The following is a 27,220-nucleotide window of genomic DNA, read 5'->3' as shown; positions in this document are numbered from 1 at the left end:
ATCCACTATAATCCCCTGATCCCTTTCTGCCGTACTCCTTCCTAGGCAGTCTTCTCCCATTTTGAATGTGTGCAACTGATTGCTCCTTCCTAAATGGAGTACTTTGTGTTTGTCCTTATTGAATTTCATCCTATTTACTTCAGACCATTTCTCCAGTTTGTCCAGATCATTTTGAATTTTAATCCTACCCTCCAAAGCACTTGCAACTCCTCCCATCTTGGTATCTTCTGCAAACTGTATAAGTGTACTCTCTCTATGCCATTATCTAAATCACTGATGAAGATATTAAACAGAGCCAGACCCAGAAGTGATCCATGTATTGTAAGGTAATATTTGAGCACTTGCATTGTAAGCCTTTGTAACGGTGTAAATCACTAGATAGGAGAGAGACACATTAATTAGTGTGAATGCTGGTCTCCAACAGAAGGTGTTATGTTCTGCCCGACAAGGAGGACCCAGACACCAGACAGACTAGACTGGAACATCAAAGAGGACAAAAGACTTTGCTGTTTACTTTCCACCACCTCCCTCTCCTCCTCCCCCTTCCTCACCTTCCCAAACATGAATCTTACAAGTGAATTCTTCCCATTGGCTGGGTTTGAAGCTGAAAGTAGAAGTGGGAGAGGGGAATAAAAAACCCCTAACAAGGAGAAACTGTATCTTATGCTGCTTGGACTCCAGGGAGGGTCGGGTGGGGCAAAGATTATTAGGCATAAGCAAAAGATCCCCAGTGCTTAGACTGGATTAGCCCTACATGACATATAGAGTTTATTATAGAAGTGTGTATTACTTTTTTAAACTTAAGATTGGAACTCATTTGTGTGCATGTATGTTTACCCCCTTTAGCCTTGTAAACAACTCTTTTTATTTTCCTATTGATAAATCTGTATATAGTTTATTGTAAGATTGGCTACAGGTGTTGTCTTTGATGTGAGATCTAAGGTACAATTTACCTGGGGTAAGTGACTGGTCCTTTGGGGCTGGAAGTCACCTGAATATTGGTGTGATTTATGGTGTAAGGGACCATCTGTCGCAAAGGTAGGCTCACCTGGGTGGTAAGACAGATCAAGTACCGAGGGGGGACTATCTGTGCCTCCATGTTAAGGTTGTTATAGTGCCCGAGGAGTTTACACTTGGTAATTGATTGGTGAAATCTAAGTATGGAACTTACAACCAATTTGAGGGTTGTGCCCTGTTTCCTAACAGTCTGCCCTGAGGTTGATGATCATTCTTTTGAGCCACTGCAGGACAGTTTGGACTATAAGATATTCTGATGAGAGTGTCTCTGTCTCTCCTGTGGACACTGGTGCACTTTGTATAGATAATTAAATAAGACTGGGCCAGACAGATTGGTGCCTCCCTACAGTCTAGACTTAAGTACCTAACATCCCAAGAGGAGCAGGGCTTAGGACACACTTGTCTCCTTAGCATCTCTGATTAGCTAGCTTAGTTGGATATCATTCTCAGCCACCTATCTCTCTTCATTCATTATATAAAGAAAAGGAGTACTAGTGGCACCTTAGAGACTAACCAATTTATTTGAGCATAAGCTTTCGTGAACTACAGCTCACTTCATCGGATGCATTCTTTTTCCACGGAATGCATCCGATGAAGTGAGCTGTAGCTCACGAAAGCTTATGCTCAAATAAATTGGTTAGTCTCTAAGGTGCCACTAGTACTCCTTTTCTTTTTGCAAATACAGACTAACATGGCTGCTACTCTGAAACCATTCACTATATAGCGAGCCGAGGTGCTTAACAAAAGGGCTTGTGGATTCCAGTGATTTTCAAGGCATCTGCAAGTTACATGTTGCAATGTTGAGGATTTGTCTACAGTTGAAATGCTACAGTGGTACAGCTGCATCAGTGTAGCACTTCAGTATAGACATTACCTATGCCAATGGGAGAGGTTCGGCACAGGTTAGATCAGCTTAACTATGCAACTCGGGGGTGTGAATTTTTCACACCCCTGAGTGACATAGGTATGCCAATGTAAGTTCTCAGTGTAAACCAGCCCTGAGAGTGCAATATCTAAGTCATTTGTGGATCTGGACCAGCATCTACAGATGTTTCTAGTCATCAGGAAGTTATACTCTTGACTGACAGTTCCTTAGGCAGTCAGATCTTAACAGGCAGAGTACTAATATGTCCTACTGGCTATGTTGCTGACAACCTCATACCTTGTTGCAGACAAAGATTATTTTCACTTTCACCAGCACTAGTTTGACAAAAGTTTCCCTAAGACTGGAGTTTATACCCATCAAAAAATAATACCTTAAGGGAGAGGGTAAGTAGAATTTTGCATGACTAGCGTAACACATTCTGTACATATGACCACAGTAAGGATAGTAATGCTATATCACAATACATTAAAACAATTATAAATGAAAATTATTGCATCAAGCCATCTAACTTGGTCTCCCTCATCGGGTTCATAAAAGCGCACCTAGAAGCTCTGAAATGTGGGTGGGGAAAAAAGCTAGTTTGTCTCCTTGTAACTGAGTCTTTTAAATAGGCAATACTTTTGTGTCATAGCTATCTGTATTGTTTGACTGAGCACTGTAGGTATACAGAAACCATTAAGTGAAAAGGTTCCTATCCCAAGTTACAGTGTCACTCAGACAAATACAACACGCAGGGTGACAGTATTCTAGGGATGTGTGGAGATGCTATATAGCTAAATTACACAGTTTTGCCATATAAACAAACTTGGGGCCAGTTTCTGACATCCTTCCTCATGCTGAGTCATACCAAACCCATAAGTGGTTCCACTGAAATCACTGGGAACCACTTGGTAATTAAGGTGCTAGTCAGCGTGAGTAAGGGTATCGTAGTCTGACAGGCTGTTTTACATGAGAAATATTTGGGATCAGCAACCTAACATATTACATAACTGGAGCTCTTCTAGTCTATCCTGTCAAAATGTTTTCATTTCATATTATATAAAAAACTTAATATTTCTATAAAATGTATCTATCCAACTGACTTATTATGACCACAAAAGTGTGGAAATTTAAAGTTCAGGTTGAAATTCTGAGCTGACATCGGGGCCAAATTCATAGCTGGTGAAAGCAGAAACAACTCAGTTGACCTCAGTGAAGTCCTATCTGCTTACGCAAGCAGTGACTGACATCTCTAATTCATCCCATTTGTTGAGGCCAGTTGTAGCATATGTATTCAGCTTACCCACTGTTCTGACATCCCCCACAATGCATAGCACACCTGTCTGTTTTTTAAAAAATGTTAACATTTAATAGATTTGTCTGGTTTGATCAAAGTGTAATCAGAAGTTTCACTCAGTCTGAGGAGGTCACTAGAAACAACACATCTTGACAGGTTTCAGAGTAACAGCCGTGTTAGTCTGTATTCGCAAAAAGAAAAGGAGTACTTGTGGCACCTTAGAGACTAACCAATTTATTTGAGCATGAGCTTTCGTGAGCTACAGCTCACTTCATCGGATGCATGCCGTGGAAACTGCAGCAGACTTTATTTATACACAGAGAATATGAAAAAATACCTCCTCCCACCCCACTGTCCGTGAGTTTGTGTGTGTATGGGGGTCGGGGGGATGTGAGAAAACCTGGATTTGTGCTGGAAATGGCCCACCTTAATTATGCACATTGTAGGGAGAATGGTCACTTTGGATGAGCTATTACCAGCAGGATAGTGAGTTTGTGTGTGTGGTTTTTGGGAGGGGGGTGAGGGGGTGAGAGAACCTGGATTTGTGCAGGAAATGGCCCAACTTCATTATCATGCACATTGTGTAAAGAGTTGTCACTTTGGATGGGCTATCACCAGCAGGAGAGTGAATTTGTGTGGGGGGATGGAGGGTGAGAAAACCTGGATTTGTGCTGGAAATGGCCCACCTGATGATCACTTTAGATAAGCTATTACCAGCAGGACAGTGGGGTGGGAGGAGGTATTTTTTCATATTCTCTGTGTATAAATAAAGTCTGCTGCAGTTTCCACGGCATGCATCCGATGAAGTGAGCTGTAGCTCACGAAAGCTCATGCTCAAATAAATTGGTTAGTCTCTAAGGTGCCACAAGTACTCCTTTTCTTTTTGCGAACACATCTTGAGTACCATAAAGAGGCTTAGTCTGCAGAATGGGGGCTTCCTATGAGATAGGGAGATCTGATGATAATATTATTGTATGAAGTTTCTCTAAGCAAACATCACTGTTGCAATGATGATCTGTTTTCTTATCTCTGATATTTACACAGTAATATTTGTAAATCGGTTAAAACTTCTTCAAATATATAAACAAACAGATAAAACACCATTCCCATTCCACTCAGCCAGGACCACATGCAAAACAATGCATCTCCTTTTCTAGCCCACTCCCCTCTCCCCTCTCCCTCTTCTGCCCTCTTCCAGCTCTCTCCCTGTCCTGCCCCTCCTCTGGAATAACAACTAGTTCCAATATTCATCTACTTCATTTCCCCTCAATCTTTGACCCCTCACATTTTCCCTCCTGCCTACTGCTCTCCTGTGTAAGACTCATAAGTCAGAATATGTATATTAGAGTATTTTAATGTAAACGTAACTCGTTTGTGTAAGAACTGGATGGAAAGCCAGGACTATGATTTCCTGTGCCCTGTTGGAACTGTTCTGAAGAGATCACAGAAGGGACCCAGCTCTGATGACCAGCCTGTGGTTGGAAGTGGCCAGTGCTCCCTGAAAGGCCCTCCAGTAGTGGGCTTGTGCAAACTGTCTTTGGTTTTGGATTATGGCAAAAAATAATAAAATGCTCCAGTTACAAACAGCACCCTTGTCTGGGAGTGGAACCTCCTCACCTCCCAGTCTACTTCCTGTCCATCACATTCCCCTACACTAGGGCTTGCTAGCCCTTCCTCTGGCTCCCTGGCCTCCCTGCTGACGGTCAGGTTTTTTGGCTCTCTGGATCAATTGCTGAGACTCCCTCTGCTGCTTCCCCTACCAGCCATTCAGTTTGCCTCCCTGCCTTCAGCTTCTTCCTTCTCCTCTAGGGAGAGCCCAAAGGGAACTAGAGGAGGTGCCAAAGGTAGAAAATGCTAAGCAGCAAACTTCCCAAACCCCACGTTTGGAGGGCCACCACTCATTTAATGCCAAGTTCACCGTTGTCCCACACCAATTTGGTGTCCCCTCATTTTTACTCTCCAAAATAATTAGTCAGAAAGGAAGAACCATGAAATGGAGGTTACAAAAAGAAGTCTTTACACGGAAGTAATGGCTCCCCAGGCCTTGGAAGTTTTCCATATCAATTTGTCCCCTGCTCTTTTGGGGTCATTGTCAGAGGCAGCATCCCACATTTGGGGACTTGTTGGTTGAGAGGTAAGCTGAGCCACCAGGGATAAGAGAAAGAGAGGAGTTATAACAGCAGCAGCCTGCTCAGTCCACCCTGTTGAGAAGAGAATTCCACAAGGAGCCATGGAGAATCTGAGGGGAAAGGGGTGAGACTGTGGCTGGGAACTGGAGGAAGAACTGCTGGATTTGGGCGGGGGAAGGAATTGATGTGTTTGGTGAGTTGTGTAACATGACACCCATTGGTGCTGGTCTCACCGGGAAGCTGGGAGTCTCCCCCATTCCAATGGGATAAAGCTCCCCCGTTTCTATTCTTGCAACTGTATGAAGTATTGGAGTGTAAAGCTGTGACTTTTTTTAAATACAGAAAATGCATCACTGGCCCAGGACTGAATCATGCCTGGGTGCGTCTTTGGGCAGGGGTAATTTCTGAAGAGAAAAAGGAAAATTTGGAGAGTGAATCACTAGGCTGGGGAGAGGGGAAGTGGTTTAATTTATTTATTTATTTAAATACAATGGCAGCTGGTTGAGGCTACTCAGCTCTTTGGAATGTTAAAAATCCTGGGAGCTGGGTTTGTGAACTAAGAGCATACAAGATGGTCAAAAGTGCATTATAAATTTATTTCTTACATGGCCCTGCAATTTAATCACATGGACATCATCTCCATATTTGCATTTTGAGTACTATAATAAGTCATGCACACGCATCTTTTCAGTGTCTTGTTCAGGAAGACTTTTTTGGAGGTGTGAAAGGAAGAGTTATCAAAATATTTTGCCCAACCTGGCTGAGACTACAGTTCTGTCACTTTTTCCTGCAAGACATCAAGTATGTTCTTCCTGTAAAATGTTCAGCCTTTCCTTGTCTGGAACTGGTATATTTTAAAACTGCCATTTACCCGAGTGGTACATTATTCCACTCCAGTATCTTTTCAACTGGTTTTAAGACATTTAACAGATTTTTTTTTTAATGTTTCAGAAATAGATGAGTTTGTCATGATAGTGATAGTAAGGACTGATTGCCTGATTATTGCCACAGCATAATACACACAGATGCTATTCAAGTTTTTCTACTCCATTCATTTGTAGTCAACAATATCCCAGCCTTACTGCATGTCTGCACAGGGCCAAAGGCTAGCATTGCTATTCCACGGGAGCCTTAAGGCAGCACTGCTTCTCAGTGGAAGACTGTTTAGTGTGAAGCTAATATTTACATCCTGTATTTCTTTAGCTGATTTTCCATTTCTTGTGGTGATAAGTTTGGAACAATGACATGATTTGATTAAGCTTTCTCACAGAGTTACTGCTGAATGGACTATTCTGCTCGTAGAATTAATAAAAAGGCTAAAACACTTCATTAACATGCTTGGGATTGAGCTGGACTGGCTGCAGTGCGAGTTCAGTTATGCCAAAGGGCATGTGCTAAGGAAACTCAGAAAGCTTTTAAATCATATTTTTAAAGGTTGAATCAATAGCTGTCCTTGTGATAGTTTTAGTCCGGAACAATTTTTCCCCATTGATGCTAGTGGTGCTTAGTGTGCAGAACTATAAAGGCAGAAGTGGTGTGGTTTATTATTTTGGATATTCAAAGCATCAAGCTTAATTTATTGTGCATTTGCTTGACCTATTGAAAAGTAAAACAAAAAAGCTGGCACATGTAAAAATGGTCATCCTCTTGATGTTTGACACAAAGTAGAATCACCGAGTGGAGCAAATATCACCCGGGTGTAAGTGGGCCAAACTCCATTTATCTGGCCTGAGTTAGAACCAATTGGCCTGATTCTCCGCTCACTTACCCTTTGTGTAGGCATTTACACCTGTGCAAAAGCATTTGATACTGTTTGATAGTACTGTCTTTGAAGGATACTAGCAGACATGAATTCCAAAGCATTTCACAGAATTCACGGCAAGTCTCCACCACCAGCAACAGACCATGGTGCAAACAGCAGTAGGTGACAGTGAGTGGTTTTCTCCTGGGCAGAGTTTGAGACAAGATCATATTTTGCCCCAAGCCTCTTAAACATATATGCAGAATTTATTATGAGACAAGCCTTGGGAGGTTTTGACAGAGGGGAAGTTGGTGAACCAACCTCAGTTATGCTGATGACATGATACTCTTGCTACAACCACCACCGTTATGCAACAAAATGTTGGAATCTGTAAATTCAGTTCTGGCAAAGACTCTTGAGTATGTCCTGGATGAGCCCCCACCCAACGTCTGTGTTAGAAATATTATTGGAGAGAAGCAGATCCTGATGTCAGAAAACAGATGCACAACTATATACTTTGATCACATTGGGGTAGAGATGGAAATAACCTTGAGAAGGTTATTATGGAAGGAATGGTGGAGGGTCATCGTAGTAGGGGATGACCAGCAAAGGGATGTTTGCATGGTGTGTGGCAGATCACTGGAAGCTGAGCTGCTGAGTACTCAAAGGTGGTGATGGACCATGAAGGCTTTAGAAAATTCTGCTATGATGTCACCAATATTCAGACATGAATAAATGGATTTACTTACTTAAAATGAGTGCATACATGCACTTTGCCCGGTGTAAATGACTACACAAAGGCCAAGACCAACATCTTCAGTTTCTCTGCAAAACCAATGTGGCAAATGTAATTGTGCAAACTGTGTTGTCAAGTAAATGGTAATGGGTAAATGAATAATGAACAGATCGTCTTTTCCCAGTGGATTCAGCTGCAAACAATCCCTTATTCCTAGACACAAGCAGCTGTCTTTCTGCATTGCTAAAATACTGTACAAGCTCTGACCCATATACATGTTTAAAATCATAAAACTTTAAGCCCAAAGTATCCTCCAATTTGAAATTCAAAGGTCTGATTCTAATCTCATTTTACAGAAATTTTAAGGCTGATATAACTCCCTTGATTTAATAAAGTTATTCCTGATTAATACCCACAAAATTCACAGGCACTTTGTTTCAAAGACTGGAGATTTTTCAGAGAAATTATTTATCATCTCTTTAATGAAGTATGTGAGTAGAGGCAAAGTTGTTCCCTATATCTGTTGTTTGAAATAGTTTTTAACTATTCTTTTTATTAACCATTTTAACTATTTAACTAGTTCTTGACTTATGAATAATGTTTAGTTAAAAAGTAAAACAACCTTATAAGTGATGAGTTTTCATATAGCTTTGTGCTCAGTCTGATAACCTCCTTGTTTTAAAGAACTTTTTAATTCTCTCATTTTCTTGAAAAAATCAATATTTCAAAGCCCTCAACTAAGGCTGCTAGGTGCTGTAGTAATAAAATAATAAATGATGATAATCATGGAATCATAGACATATAAGTCTGGAAGGACCTCAAGAGAGATAATATCTGATTTTCCTATCTTTATCCAGGCAAAATTCCCAAGGAACTAAAAATGGTGGGGATTCTCTAAAGAGGCCCTCTAAAGAAATTTTATGCATGACCATGTCATCTAATATGATAACAAAAGGTCATTAAGAAAACCAAACTAAAAAAACAATGCTTGTCTAGAGGATGGGGGGAACTGTCTGGCAATCTACCCCAGGAAGAGGTCTCTTCCCTACCACCACTGTTTTGATGCCACTAGCAGCACAGTACTCTCTGCCTCTGTAACATGGGTATAATAATACATGTTGCCTAGACACTATACAGTGACAGGTGCCCTGGAAATAGATTAGTTAGATAAACAGACTTATCTACCACTCTCAGAGGTGTTGTAGGATAAATTACTAATGAAAAAGTCTTGGAATTTTTAAAAAATCAACTATACAAAAACAATGTGCAATTTGCATCCCAAGCAAGGGTGGAAAACTGGTAGGGAAAGGCTTCAGACTCAGCTGGATGAATACAGCAACTCAAAAGGGTTATTGTAGTAAGAAGAGAACCTACAGGGAATGGAAAAAACATTTGATCAGCAAAGAAAACTACAACTTGGAGGTTAGAAAATGTAGGAATTAAGTGAGAACTGCTAAAAGTCAATTGAATTAGCTCTTGCCAAGGAAATTAACATAAAAGGTTATTTTAGTTATATAAGTAAAAAAAGAAATAGGAAAGGATGAGGTTGGGCTGCTATGTGGTGTGGATGGGGAAGAGATTAAAGATAATGGCCCAAAAGCTAAATGAATACCTTGCCTGCGTTTTCAATAAGCGTGATAATATGGAACAGGGATATGAAGGCAGGATGGCTGATGGGAATAGGTGTCAAAATGGAAATTACCACATCTGAAGTGGAATAAAAAGTCAGAGTTTAATGCACTCAAATTGGGGGGATTGGATATTTTCCACCTTAGAACACAAAGAACTGGCACATGAGATTGCTAGTCTGGTAGAAAAGAATTTTAATACATCTCTCAGTTTGGGAGTAGTACCATATGACTGGAGACTAGCTGACATTGTACCTATACTTAAATGGGGAAGGGGGAGTGATCCTGGCAATTACAGACCTGTTAGTCTAGCTTCAATATTATGCAAGACTTTGGAACAAATGGTGAAGGAATGAATATTTAAATTCATACAGGTAAACGTAAAAGGGGATGTAATGCAACATGGGTTTCCCAAGGTTAGGCTGTGCTAGATTAACCTCATTTCCTTGTAGATTACTATATTTGGACTAAGAACATTTGACACAGTACCACATGAGAAATTATTAGTTAAATTAGACAAGATGGGGATTAGTACAAGAATTGCAAGGTGGGTATCATGGATCCAGTGGGTGTTACGGAGGTATGTCATTCTAGTGGGCCAGCACCCAACCCTCCAGCCAAGTCCTCTTGGATGTTTCTTCTCCTCTCGGGGTCCCAGGTGAAACAACAGAACAGCCCACAATCAGCAATCTGAAGAAAAAGAAAGGAAGCAAACAAACAAAACGTGAGGCAGCTCCTGTCACAGTATGGGCCTCTTACTTCAGAGGGCCCTGGGAGTAGCACAGTCCACTTCAGAGTTTACTGGGTCTCCAGTGCAAGTCTCAATCTTTTCCCCCCTTTCAGCTCAGGAGATCCGCATTCCTCTTCTGTGAGGGCAGAGGCTCTGCTGGCTGTCAGCCCTCTCTTAAGGGCTGGGGAGCCCAATGCAACCTGTTCCCTTCCTGGGGTTACTCCCATCTTTGTCTTTGAGTGCAGCAGCCTCATCGCATGATGTTACAACTGCTACTTTCATTCATTCATTTTTAGCCAAGTTTTATTGTTTTTATATCCTTTTACTCAGCCTACTATTCGTAAGAAAAAGCAGCAAGACTTTTTTTTGCACTCTTCCATTTCCCTGACATGCTCACTAGTCCCTTTAGAGAAAAAAAATCTTTGATTCCAAGCCAACTACATTTTTCATAAAGAAACTTTCGGTAGAATATTGCCTACAATGCCATAGGACATGATCAGTGGTTTCTTTGGATTTGCACACATTACACAACCCATCTTTATGTCTTTTTAATAAATTTAAATTATTTAAGGAACAATGACCTGTTAACGCTGTAAAAATGACTACTTCACTTTTCCTGTCATGACTGGGGAGTATAGTATTATTTTCGAGCATACATCATAGAACCTTCATCTGTTTGTTTCCTTAGTGCATAGTTCTTGCCATTCCTTCGCAAGCTCCTTTGTGACTATGCTTTTAAATTCTTGTCTACTTAAGGTCAACTTAATATCCTCCTCCTCATTGTTTTAGAGCAAGTTTTGCTGCTTTGCCAGCCATCTCATTTCCAGGTATTCCAATATTTGCTGAAATCCATGATATTGTTACACAGATACCTGCTTGCATTACTTCCATAGTTAGGAACATTATTTCACTTATATTGTTTCTGCTTTCTGAAGTCCCTGTTCTGATTGTCATTATGGGTGACAAGGAATTAGATAAAATTACAGCTGCAGCTAGTCGTACAGCTCTTATCCAAGTTAGTGCCAACATTATCTCCATTAGTTCAGCCATCAAAATGGTCCCATAATTTGATAGCCTTGTAGATTTCCGGATTCCAAGACTAGTAACACAGCTGTTCCCACTCTACCCATGCTGTCAACTTTTGATCCATCTGTACAGACCAGTAAATGGCCCCATTTTTCATAAATAAATTCAGAAATTTCATTGGTCATAATGTGTGCTTTTCCTTCCCTCAGTTTTTTTCATACAGTTCAAACCCACAAATGGGGGAATAGCTGTCCAGCTGTAATTTGAGTTCCCATGACTAAAAAAGTTTAGAAAAATAGAGAACTTTTTTAAAAAAGTCTCCTTTTCCCATTTTTTGACCCTGATAGTTAGGGCTCCGTGTCTGTCATGGAGGTAACAGATTCTGTGACATTCTTTGACCTCCATGACTGCTGCAGGAGCCAGTGTGGCTGACCCCAGAGCCGCCCAAGCAGTTGGCTCCAGGGCCAGCCGCTCAGGTGGCCCCTGAGACAGCTACACCAGCCAGCTGCTGAAGCGGCGCTCGGGACAGCCACACCAGGTGCTGCTCCGGGGGACCCCGGCAGCAGTCCCCGGGCGGCCGACCAGGGCAGCTGCAGTCCAAGGCTCCTGGCAGCAGTCCCCGGGTGGCTGGCCAGAGCACCCACAGTCTGCTGGCCCTGGCATTGAACCATTACTGCATAACTATTCAATCACATTTAATTTTGAAAAGGTCCTAATGAGCTTTTTGAAAATTTCAGCTAGAAACTTTTTGTATTTTTGATATTTCCTCAGCCTGGGTATTCAATAAGCATAGGGAACTGATCACTTCCCATTCCATAATCTTTATGAATTTCCCAGCTAAATTTACTAGCTATATTGTTTGTTGTAATTCCCAGATCCAAAACCAAAAAGAATCCATTCACTAAATTAAATTTAGATTACCAGGTTATGCATATCAATAAATTGTTCTAAGCATTTGCCATTTAGGTCAGTTTTCTTACTTCCCCATAGCTCATTATGACTATTAAACTCTCCACAAATGATGATTTTTTTTGACATTAACTAATTTTTCTAGTTCTAATAACTACTTTTTTTACATGGATTATAAACATTATAATTCTATATATAAGTGTTTTTGTTCTGCATGGGATTCTCAATAGTATTATATTCAAAACTTAGTTTCTGTACATCCATTTCGATGTAGCTAAGTCCATCTTTTATAAATATACAGATTACTCCATACCCCTGGTAGCCTCTTGATCCCTCCAGTGTATATTATATCCCAGAAGACTGAACACAAGTTTACGTATTAGCCATTTTTCTTGCACACGTATTACATTATGCCTTTTCCCGTTTGAAAGATGGGGTTCTTAAATTCCTGTCCATGCATTATTAAGCTATGCACATTCCAGCTAAGGATCATTAAGACTATATTATTTAAGCTGTATTATTGCCTTCATTTAAAGTTGCATGAATGGGGTTTGTCAAGAGGTGGTTTATCTTTAGATATTTTTCTGCTGCTTTTGCTATGATTTTAATCATTTCATTTTTTCCTGTCTTCAAGGTGCAGTTAATTACATCTATGATGAACACAAACTTATTTTTACTTACAAACAATACATCATCTCCCTTTCCTCTAATATTCTCTTCCTTGATAAGAGATGTATTCTGCTGCTTCTGTACATTTTTTCCTCTTACTTGTGTATTTTTCTTTTTCTGTTGTCTGCAGTGGGTACCTTTTTGGTAGCCTCCACATATGATACTTTTTGAATTATTTTAATTTTTTAAATTTCTCTAGCTTGTTCTATGACTGCACATCCTTTATGTACTGCACCTTACTTTTCTCCTGCAATTGCTGAATTTCACACATGAGTAATTTCCTCCACATTTACTGCACCTCATTGTTCCCTGACAAATGGCTGCCCCATGTCCAAAATATTTGACAATTATAGGGAGTAGGTAGGAAAAATATATGGTTTAACAAAGGAAGATTGAGACCCCATTTGGATCCTATCCAGAAGTGTCCCACCTTTACGTGTTATTGGGTACAGGGGACACCAGAAGATCCTGCAACCTGTGGATAAATGTTGCCTGAATTCTGCCCCAGGGGAATCCCCAAACATCATCCCCCTAAGCCCCACCATCCAACACCAAGAAATATTGTGCCTGACAACAGAAATCCCCAAGATGCCCTCTAGCTCTGCAACTTCCTCTTCAAATCAGAAAGCACTCAAAAAAATGGAGATCTGCCTTCTACAAACAAAATGGTGCTTGAGCCTGATGGAATGCAGCTGATGGCAGTGCTACAACAGGCAGCCATAGACACTGTTGGAATTAAATGTGCAGTTTCCACCCTACAGACCACCGTAACTAAGATGTAGAGTGCCCTACAAGCTCTATCCAGAGAGCACAGAACTGATTCTCTTGCAAAGGAAATTAAGGCTTTGGATGTAGACTATTCTTCTGCCCCCTCCCAGAGGAGCTCAATGCCCTCATCAATCTAAGCTATGAAATCAACAACATTCTGTCCCAAAAGGCAGCGTTTGCTTTATTCGGTTTGAAGCAAAACCACTGGAAATCTGGCAAAAGAGCTGGCAAGCAGATATAACAGATATAAGATTGTTGTGTATATAATTTATTGCTACTATCATGAAATAGTAGCAGAGTCAGATATTAAAAACAATGTCAACGGTTTTATTCGACACTGTACTTAGCTGAAGAAGGAATCAGTAAAGATGCCCTAATAACTTTTTTAATGGATTGCCTCTGCTATAGATCTCTGACTCTCAGAACAAACTTTTAGATGCTCCTTTAGAAATCATGGAACTGACTCGGGCGATAAGAGAAATGAAGTTTGGAAAAACTCCTGATGCAGACAGGTTCCCAGTTGAATTTTACAAACAGGTCTCAGAAACTTTAACAGCTAGATTATTGAATATGTTCAATGAGGCCAGGAATAAGTAAACTCTTCCACCTACCACAGGTGCTGGCTTTCTCCTGGCCTCAGGGGTGCTCAACCTCCCACTGTGCCCCAGGCCCTGTCCCAACCCCACCCCTTCCCTCACGCCCGCACCCCACCCCACCTCTTCCTGCTCCCGCTGCACCCTCACCCTGCCTCTTTCCGCCCAGTTCCACCCCCTCGCCCAAGTGTGCCCCATCCCCGCTCCTCCCCCACTCCCCTAGCACCTCCTAAACACCACAGAACAGCTGATTGCGGCGGGCAGGAGGCACTGGGAGGGAGGGAAAGAGAGGAGTTGATCAGAGAGGCCACTGGCGGATGGGAGGACCTGGCTGCTGGTGGGTGCTAAGCACCCACTAATTTTTTTCCATGGGAATCAGTGCCTATGCCACCCGCTATAAGAGAAACTGCAATTTCAGTTATTCCTACACTGAGAAAGAGCTGGGATCATGTAGTAATTAGACCAATTTCTTTAATCAGTTCTGATGCTAAGATTTTAGCAAAATCTCTTGCTATACAACTGGATAAAAAGGTATCTCACATGTTTTATACAGATAAAGCAGTTAGGTTTCCTTGGTAATAGACATGGTTCAGCTAATTTGCATCAACTGATTGATATTATTACCTCTTTGAGAGATTCTAAAAAATCCTTAGCTGTCATTTCTTTAGCTGAAATGACCTGAAAAGGCCTTTGCCCACATTGCCTGGGATTACCTTTTTCATGTGTTAGCAGAATTTGGGTTTGGTAAGCAATTTATTGCTTGGATTAAGCTTTTATACTGTAACCCAACTTCCAGGCTAATTAGCTCATATGTTTTGGGAGTGCTCCTGTATCAAGAATTTCTGGTATGAGGTAGGTCCAAGGACCAATTTGATATTGGAGGCGTTGCCCCTAAGTTTCATTTTTTGATATATTCCTGATCCCTGGAGATTACCTGATAACAAGGCAGCATGGTTCCAACGTGCAGCTTTGATTGCTAAAAAATTCATCCTGCAAAAATGGGAAAGTTAATCCCCACCAAATATTGATGCCTGGCTCAGTGGTATGGCTGACCTTGCAACTAATGAACGAATGGCATGCCTGAAAAATTCAGAGTAATTTGGGCTGATTTTCAGAGGTCTGTGATTAACATAGATCCTGAAGGTAGATATGTCCCCTTTCCTCCCCTCCCCTTACCCTAACACTCTTAATTTACTTTGTATATTATGATGAATCTGGTATATTTATTGTATTTGGAAAAAATAATAAAAGTTTCAAACAAAAAAGTGTTATACATACAGCCATAGATGGTTTTTCTCCCTCTTTCCTACTAAGTAGCCATTTAAACAATACTTTATCTTCACCTAAATATTTTAGATATCATCCTCAGACAATCCTAGTGGCACTCTTGCTTCCAGCAGGAGATTAGGCAGTTGACAAGTACCTTTCATTTTCCCTAAGGTTACAGTTTTAAGAAGTTTTTCAGCTTGTTCCTTTATGTGTACATTTATCAATGTATCTCCACCCTGCATTCTTTTGGCTCTTTTTACATCATCCACACTTTGCTTTATCCATGCCCCCATTTTCAGGGGGTTAACATCTCCTATTTTCATATCTTCTATCACCGATTTGATAATTATAGAGTTTGGGTTTTATCTTTTGTGTTTTTCAATTCTGTGTATTCCTCCTCCTTCAAATCCTGATAATATCTAGTTTTTTTTCCCCCCTGGTCTGAGACAATTCCTCATCCCCTGCTTCTTCTCCTTCATAGCTGAAGGCAACTTTCTCTTTTTCCCCCAACCTCCATTATCAGTTTTAATGTTCAGCTTCATTTCACCTGGGGGCCAGCCACAGCCCTCCATCTGGCCTGCTCTGATAGCACAGCCTCACCATCTTCAGGCACACACCAGGACTTCCAGCTGGCCCCAATCGGAGTAAAAGTTCCCCCCTTTTAATGCCTCCTCCAATCCTGGCACGATTACCAGGTGAGGAGGGGCGGGGCCACTTCAGCCTAAAGTAGCTGCTTAACTGCTTCCATGCAAGTGAGGGGTATATATATACCCTGTCACAGTGGGTAAGGAACTAAAGGGGAGAAGGTAATGGGTTGTACTGAAGGGTGAACTGTTGGTCTGGAGGGAGGTTACAAGTGGAGTTCCTCACAGATCAGACTTGGGAGCAATATTATTCAATATTATTATTAAAGTCCTTGGCAAAAAAGCAGGAGTGTGCTAATGCAATTTGCTGACGATACAAAGTTGGGAGGCGTTGTCAATACAGAGGAGGATCAGAGTATTATACCAGAAGATCTGGATGACCTTGAAGACTGGAGCAACAGAAATAGGATCACTTTAGGGTCTAATAATAAAAATTTCTGCTACAAGCGGGGGACTCATCAATTGTAAATGACAGAGGAGGAGAAAGACTTGGGTGTGCTGGTCAAGCATAGGATGATAATGAGCCAGCAATATGCTGTAGCTGCAAAAAGAGTAAATGCAAATACCTAGGATGGGACATGTCTAGTAGAGACAGACAAGTATTAATGCTACTGTACAAGATTCTGGTAAGACCTCATCTGGAATACTGTGTACAGTTCTGGTCACCCATGTTCAAAAAATGATCACTTCAGACTGGAACAGGTGCTGAGAAGAGCTACTGGCATAATCAAGGGAATGAAGGGCCTATTTTATGAGATGAGACTGGCAGACCTTGGCTTGTTTAGCCTAGCAAAAAAGAAGGCTCAGAGAGGATCTGATTATTTTCTCTATAAACATTGGACGGTAAACACCAGGGAGGTAGAGGTAAAGGTCAATGCTGCCGCAAGAACAAATGGGTATAAACTAGCCATGAACAAATCTAGGTAGAAAATTATAAGATTTCTATCCATCGGAGTGAAGTTCTGGAACAGCCTCCCATTAGGAGTTTGGGGACAAAAAACTTAAATAGTTTTAAGAGAGAGTTGGACAATTCATGAGTGGGATTGTTTGATGGGGTTGCTTGTGATGGTAGGGGACAGGGCTCAGCAGCCTTGGGGGTCCCTTCGTGTTTGTCTTGCATTCCTAAAACTTATTCTTCAAGGCTTCAGCCAGTCACCTATGGGGGTCAGGAAGGGATCTCTCCTCCCCAGTGTAGTCTTTCCCCCCTCCTTCCTCTGAAGCATCGGAGATGGGATACTGGATGGGGGAAAGCCTGTGCTCTGAAGCAACACCAAATATTCTCTCTCTCAGGTGTTTAGCTGGCTGGGTCTTGCTCACATGTTCAGGATCTGATTCCCATGCTGTATGTAGGGCTGGGAGAGAATTTCCCCCTATGTCAGATTGGCAGTGATCGGGGGGGGGGGATTTTTTTTTTTGCTTCCTCTGCAGCATGGAGTGTGGGTCCCATTCTGGGATTACCTGGGAATCTCTCACTGAATCAGTTTCATGACATCGCTGTGGCCTCAGGCATTGATTAGTGCATTTTGGTCCCTTCTGTTCTCTGCCCAAGGCACATAATAGTCTAGTTTCCTGTGGGCTGTAATATGTTTAATCTAATTTCAGTTTGGGAGTTTAGTGTGCAGGTGTTGGTGGTCTGTGATATGTAGGAGGTCAGACTAGATGATCTATTGGTCCATTCTGGCCTTAAACTCTATGAACCAATACCATCAGTTTTACAATTATCAGAGGACTGGATAAAGTAATTGTGATGGAGTGTACCAGGCATTTGTTGCTCCCTGCCAGAGGCCCTGCTGCCTTGCCATGCTGCATCCTGAAAAGGTTTCCTGCTGGAAAGGAAGAGCAGTTGCTTCAGACCTCCAGGGGTTGCCTAGACAGTCCTCCCAGGATCAGCTGCTGGGAATTTGTCCTCTTGCATCTAGAAGGGCTGGAAGCAGAAAGACAAATCAGAGCCTAGCAGGCCACATAAAAATGGCTGGCATGTCTGCTTCTAGTAGGGGCTGTTCTGGGTGAAACCTAGAGAGGGAAGGCTTGCTTTCCCTGCCCTAATACAAGTAACCTGGCTGAGTCGGGGGTCTAACCTTGACAACATTGGCCTTAGATCTCTATGAAGGACTAGAGTTTATATTTTGACTTTAACATTTAGATTCCTATTTTGAGCTGAGATTTAATTTGTTTTCTGTTAACCCCAGAAAGGAACTGGACTGAGAGCGGACCTGGCCAGAGGGCTAGGCCTTAGAAGTGGTAGACCACTGCAGAATCAGGCCACCAGAAGGTGCTAGAGAGGCAGAACTCCTGTAATGCTGCATCTTGACATGAGGGGGCTTCTGGGGGTGAATGCACACCATTACAGCAATGTTAATGGAGTGGTGTGTCTTCTTTCTCCACTTTTATATTTGCTTCAAACTTTGTGGCCATATGGGCTCTTCACAACTCTAATTTACCATTATTTTGAACAGACCTATGTTGAAATATTAAGCAAAAATAAATGTATTGGATTTTGTTCGGCTCAGGTGTTGGCAACAGGCCATTTGACTTTAAAGATAAATTTAAAAAAAACTAGCTTTGATAGTCTCTGGTTATAAAGTGTGACCAGGAAGGAGGAAGAAAAGATTACAAACCATCCTAACGTGAAGATCTTTTTATACCTATGCCAGATACAGCTATACCTCTACCACTTTTGGTTATATTAAATGCTGGAGGAAAAAAAACCCAGTAAGTTATTTATCTTATTTAATTTTTCATTCATTTACACTATATATGGATGATTTGGCTATAATTTCACACACACACCATAAAACTGAAAAATATATGCTGTACCAGCTGCTTTGTTGTGCAGTAAGAGATAATCACACAGGATTTCTATATTCCCTACAATGTATTTTGTCACCAGTGAAAGGGAATTAAAATAGCCTCCATAAAATCAAAGCTACTGCTTTAACACAGAATTGCTGATAGCACTTGGTCATCCTCCACTATACACATCCATATATACAAATGGAATTCTAGGCTTCAACTATCGTTAAATTTAACGTTTTGTAACCTGAAATGTTCAGTTCCTTTACTAAAATAGAATTAATCCTCTTTGGAACTACTCTTAATCTGGTTTTTGGCACCAATTGTGCTACTATGGCAAAATCCAATAAATTCCTTCTGATACCAGTAATAAAGATGAGCCTTGTTTGGGTTTTTCCTCTCCTCCCCCCACCACACATGATCCGTGATTGAGGTTCCATATTTGTAACCAACATGCATATCGACAACATGCATTAGCTCATAGAGCTAATTCCCCAGGTTTTGGGGATGCACAGAATCTCCCGTGTGGTATTGCCTCAATCCATAAAAATGCTGTGTTGGCATTTTAGAGCCTTGTAGGAGCTTCCTCTGCTTTCTCACTGATGTCCTCTAGTGCTGGAAGTGCAGGAGAAGGGCGCTGCCTGTGGAGCGCCTCAGTTTGACCAAGCAGGGCCATATGGCATCAAGCCAGGGACCTTGATGTAAAATTTAGATCTGACAGGCTGTACAGCATCCACACCTTATTTCTAACTTTAACCAAATATTATATTAAAATGAAATACAAAATCAATATTAAGACAAAGGTATGTACAATCATTACACAAATTATCAATGGTAACTTTAACTAGGGAATGATGATAATGCCACTGTTTATCAGACCAAATCCTATGTGACTTTTTCATGAACAGCTCCCATTAATCTTGGGACACACTTTCTCCGCTCATGATTATCTGTAGTAAATATTTATATTGTGGTAGTGTCCAAAGGGCCCAAGTATTAGGTAGTATTAGGGTAAGCTAGTATATTAACAAAATGATCACCGATGCAAAATCCCCATTATCTGCAATAGGAGCTTTATGCAAATGAGGTGAACAGGATTTGACAGTACTGGATTTTAAAATGAGTGAAAATAAAGATAAAACTACAAAAAGCCAACAACCGTAGAACTTTAAAACATCTGCAGAAAAAAAGGGGGAAAACCCTATAACAAGAACCTGAAGTGCCCTTATTAAAACTCCCTTATTTTCATGCACATCTACTCTGGAAGGTAACTTTGTAAAACTGGCAACATGGGGTTCCACATTTATTCTGTCATAGTGACACCAGGTCAAATTTAAAAGATATTTTTTGAACTTCCAGCCACAGAAATTCACAGCTTGATTTTCTATACCTGATTTGGTTTTTTAGGCTCATTGCATCACTACTAGTAATAGATAATTCAGCATCTGGGAATTAGCCAATTTGCTGGGGATGTCTGACACAGATGATAACCCAATTCACTCTCCTCACTGTTTTGGCTCTGCAGGACTAATAAAGTTTTATTACTACTTACTTCTAGTCTGTAACGTCAGCAGATCTGACTCTGAATAGAACAGGGAATGATAAGAGGCTTCTATTTTTACAGTCACTTTTAAATTGTTCTGTAGTTACTTGTTGACAGCCTGACATTTTGCCATAAATCTCAAGAAGTTACTCTAACACCATTACATTATGATACATTAGCCTGTAGCTTTAGGTCAGATTGTGAACTCCATACTCACACAAAGTATTTGTTCACCAGGGAAGCTGCATTGAAGTCAATGTTCACAATCTGGGCCTTAAAAATTAAGGATTAAATTCCATGTGGTTTTACAAGTTGTGCAAAACCGTTACAATCATTGGGGAATATGGGGATGGTCAGTTAGAACTAGCCTGAAGGGTTTACTTGCAGTGACGTCCACCTTTACCCATCCCATCAATCAAAAACATTGGTGCCGACTTTGCTGTCACTGTCTTAAAACACCTTCCCCCACCCCCAGTCTAGCTGTCTCCTAGAACTTTTTTGCATTCTTTTCACCACAAGACACACACCACAGCTATCTGCCATCTGGGACCAACCATTTCTGCAGGCCATAATGGTGTGTCTGAATGAAAAAATACGACCATATCTCTCCGGGAATTTGCTGTTCTCTGTTGTATGTGGAGGGACTACACTGACTCAGAGTCTAATTTATGTAACTACCTCTGACTTCTACAGCAGTTTCAGCTGCTGCCACTCAAGGGTCTGCTCGCTCTGGGAGGTTTTAATACCATATCACTGAGGCCATCACAGGAGGCACTTGTGTTGGAGCGTTTAGTGTAACATGCTATGTGAGCAGTGATGCTGGAATAAGGCCTTGGCTTGGTTCCTGCTACTAGGGTTGCCAATTTTGGTTGGACGTATTCCTGGAGATTTCATCACATGACAATCTTTAAAGATTAATCTTTAATTCTTGGAGACGCCAGGCCAATCCTGGAGGGTTGGCAACCCTGCCTGCTGCTGCTGTGCCGTAGCCCTATCTGCTGTTGTTTCTGTGACAGTGTCACAGGTTTTTGATGCACTGTTTCTGGCTGTTGCTTTTTTCTTCTTTATTATTTAGACATAACAGAAGCTACTCAGGGGCCAGACCAGATCACTTTTGTTATACTCTAATCCCATCTAGTGCCACTTGTACTCTAGTGACACCGTTGCTTCTAGCTCGTTTTTGCCACAAAAAAATCTTAGATTTACTGCTCCTGTCATCCAGATGTGGTACTTCTGAGGTGTCCCCTCTCTCCCCATTATTAATTATCTACCATTGGAAAGTTAGATTATGTTTTTAACAAAAGCTGTCTTGGTCTCCTGAGCCGTGCACTAAAACTCTTCAGGAAACAAAACAAAACTGACAAATGAACAGAAAAGCCATTGCCAAAGAGGTATTGGAGCCAAAGAGTGACATTAGTGAAATTTTTGTGACATTAGTACATGGTAGTCCTGTTCTTTGCAGGCCGAACTTCTGCCTCTTGAAATGTTCTGTTTGGAAAATGAGATTGAGAAGAAATGAAGTTTGAGGCCTTGAAAAGTACTTGATTTCCCTATCTCAGTGCACTCTGCACCAGAGAATGACTCTCTTCCCTCCACAATCACTTAGTTTATTTGACAAAATTGTTACTCCTCATTTACAGGAGTGTGAGAGAGAAGAATCAGATCTATTGTATTTGACCCAGGCCCACACCATCTAAAGCAAGGGTTCTCAACCTTTTTCCTCCTAAGGCCCCCAAGATGCTATTAAAATTCCTCAGCCCACATGTGTCACAACAACTGTTTTTCTGCATATGCAGTACCTTAAAAGCCGGGGCCAGCTTTATGGGGTAGCAAGCAGGGCACCTGCCTGGGACCCCATGCCAGAGGAGGCCCTGCAAAGGCTGTTGTTCAGGGTGTGGCTTCCACCTCACATGGCTGGGCTTGCGCTTTGGCTTTCTGTCCTGGGATCCAGAGAGTCCAAACACCAGCCCTGCTCTCTGGTTTATTTTGGTGGAGCCCTTGAAATCTGCTCATGGCCCCCCCAGGGGTCCCCAGACCTCTAGCTGAGAGCCACTGATCTAGAGCCCTAGAGAGTACAGCTAATGTGCCACCTCTTCCAAAAAAGCACAATAACTTTTGAAGAGTCTCTAGTTACATTTTTTGCAAACACAAATGAAGTGAGCAGAGTTTTTCTTGTAGCCTGCCAACCTCTGCCCTTGGGGCACTTTTTTTTTTTAAATCTAGTACTCTCACTTGGCCACCTAAGACAGACTTTCATCACCATGCCTCTAGCATCAGCCAACATCCCTGCTAGCCAGCACACAAGTTAACAGCATCCATATCAGAGACAGTCTGTGAGGGGTATCACTTGTTTCTTTGCAGGTTTCTGATGTAGATGGGATTCCAGAAAGGATATACCCTCTCTGATCCAAAAGCCCGGACACCCAGAAGAGGGAGGCCAGACGGGTCCAGAAGCAGGTTGCTATTGCACTGTGGAAACTTTCTACCCCAGACTACTACAGGTCAGTAGCTAACTAGTTTCATGATGGCAAATCAGCTGTTGGTGCTGTGGTGTTGGAAGTTTGTGAGGCAATTATTGCTGTAGTTTACCCACAGGTGGTGAAGGTTGTTAATGTCCTCAAAATAAAGCTGGCTTTGAGAGAAGAGGGCTTCTGAATTGTGTTAGGACCATTGATGACCCACACATGCCCATTGTCCACCCCGCAACAAGGTACGCATGGATGTGTCAACCAGAAAGGAGACTACTTGCTGATTATGCAGGTTCTGGCTCATGAAACTGTACCCTGATTGCAGAGCACCTGGCAGGTGACAGTTTAATTACATACTGAACAGTTACAGGATTATGGTGGAATGTGCATTTGGTTGACTAAAGACAAGATGGCTATACCTACAAACCCAGATAGGTGCCCAGTGAGTATAAAGCAATCCAGGTTACAGGGGCATGCTACGCATGTCAAGAGAAGGGGAAGAACTTTCCCCAGGAGTGGGTTGGAGGCTGTATTGGTTTGCAGAGTTGTTATTCACATTAATTTAGCTATTATTAATTTGGACTTCATTAAAAGTTCTGGGTCTTCATTGTTTCCCCCCCACACTTACACATTGATGGGTCATATACACAAATACTTTTTTAAAATAAAGGACACAAGCAATCCAACTGCCACTATATTAGGCAAAATTCAATCAAAATCTAAAAGGGGGTATAAACTGAATCAAAAGTGAAGTGTCCCAGGAAATGGAATTTCACATCACCAGTGTACCTCTTCTCCTTCCCCCACGGATGCACCACGTGTAATTCACATGAGAAATTATAAATAGATTGTCTAATTATATTTTGTATTGGGGACACTCTAAGGGACCATCCCCATTCTGATCTTCATCTCAGCTAACCTGATTAGTCCCCAGCTAATTTTGAAATGCCTAAATGATCTTTTGATGGGGTTGCAGTTTTTTCTACTCTTCCTTTCCTCCCTGTTATGTACAACGTTCAGTCATAATCAAACTTCTAAATATAGGTCACTTCTGGAGTGACTTGATTTCCCTGAATTCTTCATGCATGGAGGAAACATCTTTAATGTTTCTATCAGTAACAGGAAGATGCTGTCTCTGCCACTCCTCCTTTGCCCTTGGAAAAAAGTATGATCACCAATATAATGCCTGCCTGGCACCAAAGAGAGATGTAAATTAGAATACTTTGATATTCAAAAGATAGCACAGTAGTTTACATGAAAGAGACAGAAGAGGAGCTTATTTTGGTGCTAACTTAGCATCAGCAGTGCCATGTCAAGTTTCAGTATCACATATTTCTGGTGACAAGTAATGTGGTCTTAGTGTATCACACAGCAGCCCACTGACTGGCCTGAGAAGTGGGCAAAACTCATTTGTTTTAGAGTAGCAGCTGTGTTAGTCTTTGTTACAAGTGAGCTGTAGCTCACGAAAGCTTATGCTCAAATTGTTAGTCTCTAAGGTGCCACAAGTCCTCCTTTTCTTTTTTCATTTGTTTTAGTTTGCTGATGTTTGAGACCAGGGAGGGGAAGTGGGATTGCTTCAAGTGAGCTCACCACTCCCTCATTTTGCTTTAAAACTCAAAAAGGTAAACTCAAATTCATTGAGTAAGGTTATACACAAAACCTAGATTATAATGATTAGTACCCTTTTTTAATGTTCTCCCTTCATCTCCCCCATTCTTGTTTAGCACTTTCTTTTTGCATGTTTAGCAGCTAAAATGAGATTAACAATATGGCTAATGGAAAAATGTTTTTGTATGAAACAAAGCAATTTATTTGTTTTAAACTATATTAACATAAGAACATTAGAATGGCCATACTAGATCAGACTAATGGTCCACCTAGACAGTACCCTGTCTTCTGACAATGGCCTATGCCGGATGCTTCAGGAATGAACAGAACAGCGCAATTGATCGAGTGATCCATACCCTGTTTCTGCCAATCAGAATACCCACCATATTGCGGACATGATACCTGCCCTCACTCACAACCAGTACTGACAACAGCTATCCTGCTGATGTGAACAGGATTTACTGAGTTCACACTTCCTTCTCTGTTGTAGTCTCTCCCTTCATCATGTCACACTGTACTGCAACCTGATTCAGCAAGGTACTTAAATACATCAGTAATCCCAATGACTTCAGTGAGACTACTCCAGTACTTAGAAAGGTTGGCACATACTGAAGTACCCTGTCATTCTGGGTGGTTAGACTAACTACTTGGGACAGAAATGCCTTTATTCTGCCTGGATAGTGCAATACAAATCTATGAACTTATGAAGCAATATATAAGTGTTACATCACCACAATTATATTATAAATCCAGCACTACTGAACTGCAGTGCCTTTTGTGGTGGAACAAGGAACCCAAGCATGACTCCTGGTGCTACATAACAGCATAGAAGAAGGGCAAAGTTTATACAGTGACAATCCCTATGCTTTAACAGTCACACATTGCAGACAGGACTTCAGCTGTAATGTCTTGTCTGGTGTTTGGACAGTAAACATAAGATTCGCTTTATCTACCTTGAGGATGGATGAAGGGCTAAATAAACCTTGCCCAGATTTGATCCCGTTGCTCCAGCAAGACTAAATATTTTGGACCACTAAGCCAAGTCCCAGAGCACTACTGTTGTTGGGTAGAATTTCTTTCTCTGCTGAAAATGTCTGTGCCAGACAAATCCCTTCTCCAATCCCTCCCATTCCTTCGCAGTTTGTATGGGATGAGAATCTTTCATCTCTATATGGGCTCTGTAGAAACTGTTAAAGACAGGATACAGTGAGGGATATTTCCTCTCTCTGGTGCAGTGCTGCTCTGTGCTCCTCACAGCAGGAACTCTAAGGGTAAATTGACTAAAATGTGGCACACCGTACATGCTGCAGTCTGGGTAAGAGGGGTTGCCATTTGGAAGGTTCTGAAGTAATTACTGTAAAATTTGCTAAGATTATTATTTTGTTTACATATTTGAGTTTTCAAATGTCAAAGTGATTTAGATAGCTTGATGTATTTTTATTTAGAAAAATGGCATTAATTAAAAAAAAGTTAAGCATATAGGGAAAAATACAGCTGGCTATTCACATTCTGGAGAAATTCCATACATTCCCATGCTGTTGCTGGAGCACATCAGCAAGGATGGCCATCCCAATTCTTGCTCCCCTGTAAACCTACAGAAAGGCAGCCCAGCAAGTTCTGTTGAAAGGAGACGCGAGTATTAGACCTGGGGTTGTGTTCTGTATATTAATAGACATACGCTCTCTAACTAGCAATGTTTACAGACTCCAATGCATATTATTGCAAAATGGAGTAGGTACTAATTGTATTAAGTTTTCTGTTCTGACATCCAGCATATGGATGCACAATAAGACACCATTAACATGAGTTTGGTACGTGGCAGAGTTGGGAGACTCATTAGACCCATTTCCAATAGTTTGCCAGGATTTATCCCTAGCCTTCATATTAGAATAAGCCCATTTAATCATTTGGAGACTACATGCTGAGTTTTGAAAGTAATTATTGTTCACAGGCTTTGTGCACTAGCATTTTACAATTCACTTTAAGGGGCACTGGCAGGGTCACAGAGCTACCTAGAGGTATGTAAAGAATGCCAAAGGACCTCTGGTTGTTTCTATGAAAAACAGAAACTAATGAAGAGAGCGATGAAATGAAAAGACTCAAGGGGAAATTAGACAACAAAAAGTTAAAATAGTGTTACAACTGAGCCTGGGGATGTTAGAGTAGCTTTAATTCAACCCCACTGTACCTGTGCACTTCAGCACTTTATCCTTTACTAGAACAATCCACAAAACTGGCAAAAGTTCCATCCCGCAGTGGAGAAATTAAGTGCTACATTAACATATCTGTTGGTTAACTATTGTGCATGGCTTTGACCACGCCATTCATTTTTGTTATGGAGCCACTCTGCTTGTATATCATTACCCGCTACTGGGAAACCCTCTAATAAAGAAAAAAAAGGCACATATTGTCCTTTGATTTGAATACTTTGAGGATCACTACTGGAAGCACCATACCAAAAAAGGAGGGTGTATAGAGCACTAAGCTCATGAGGCAAAGTGGAAGAGAATTTATTTCATTAGTTGAATGCGTGTGTTCAGATTGGTACTGTGACAAAGCTCTGTCCTTGTCTCCATGGGTCCCAAATTTCCTGGCAGATTACATGAGCCTCAGAGGCTCAGTGTGACCCTCCACGTAGCCCTTCTCTCTCAAGAGGCAAGGGTCACAGCTTACTGAGCCATTTTCATCATAAGCCAGCAAGGGAGGTGAGGAGAAGCAATCCTCCCTTGCACAGTCTCTGTTATCTCCCAGTCTCCATGATTAACCAGGGAAGGGAGTGGGGAGCCC

The 27,220-nt window shown here is 41.4% G+C and overlaps 1 long non-coding RNA gene across 1 annotated transcript in view; it reads left to right on the top strand.

The window, feature by feature from the left end:
- Positions 1 to 27,220, top strand: part of LOC140909254 (uncharacterized) — a 125,407-nt gene that overhangs the window by 7,539 nt on the left and 90,648 nt on the right. The window contains exon 2 of the long non-coding RNA XR_012158153.1: positions 22,719 to 22,858. This is a non-coding gene — a long non-coding RNA (uncharacterized lncRNA). The remainder of the gene's footprint in view (positions 1 to 22,718; positions 22,859 to 27,220) is intronic.

This window comes from Lepidochelys kempii, chromosome 3, assembly GCF_965140265.1.
Source record: "Lepidochelys kempii isolate rLepKem1 chromosome 3, rLepKem1.hap2, whole genome shotgun sequence".
In the NCBI taxonomy this organism is placed as follows: Eukaryota; Metazoa; Chordata; order Testudines; family Cheloniidae; genus Lepidochelys; species Lepidochelys kempii.
The sequence above is the reverse complement of the archived record's forward strand: the minus strand, read 5'-3'. Positions and strand labels throughout refer to the sequence as shown.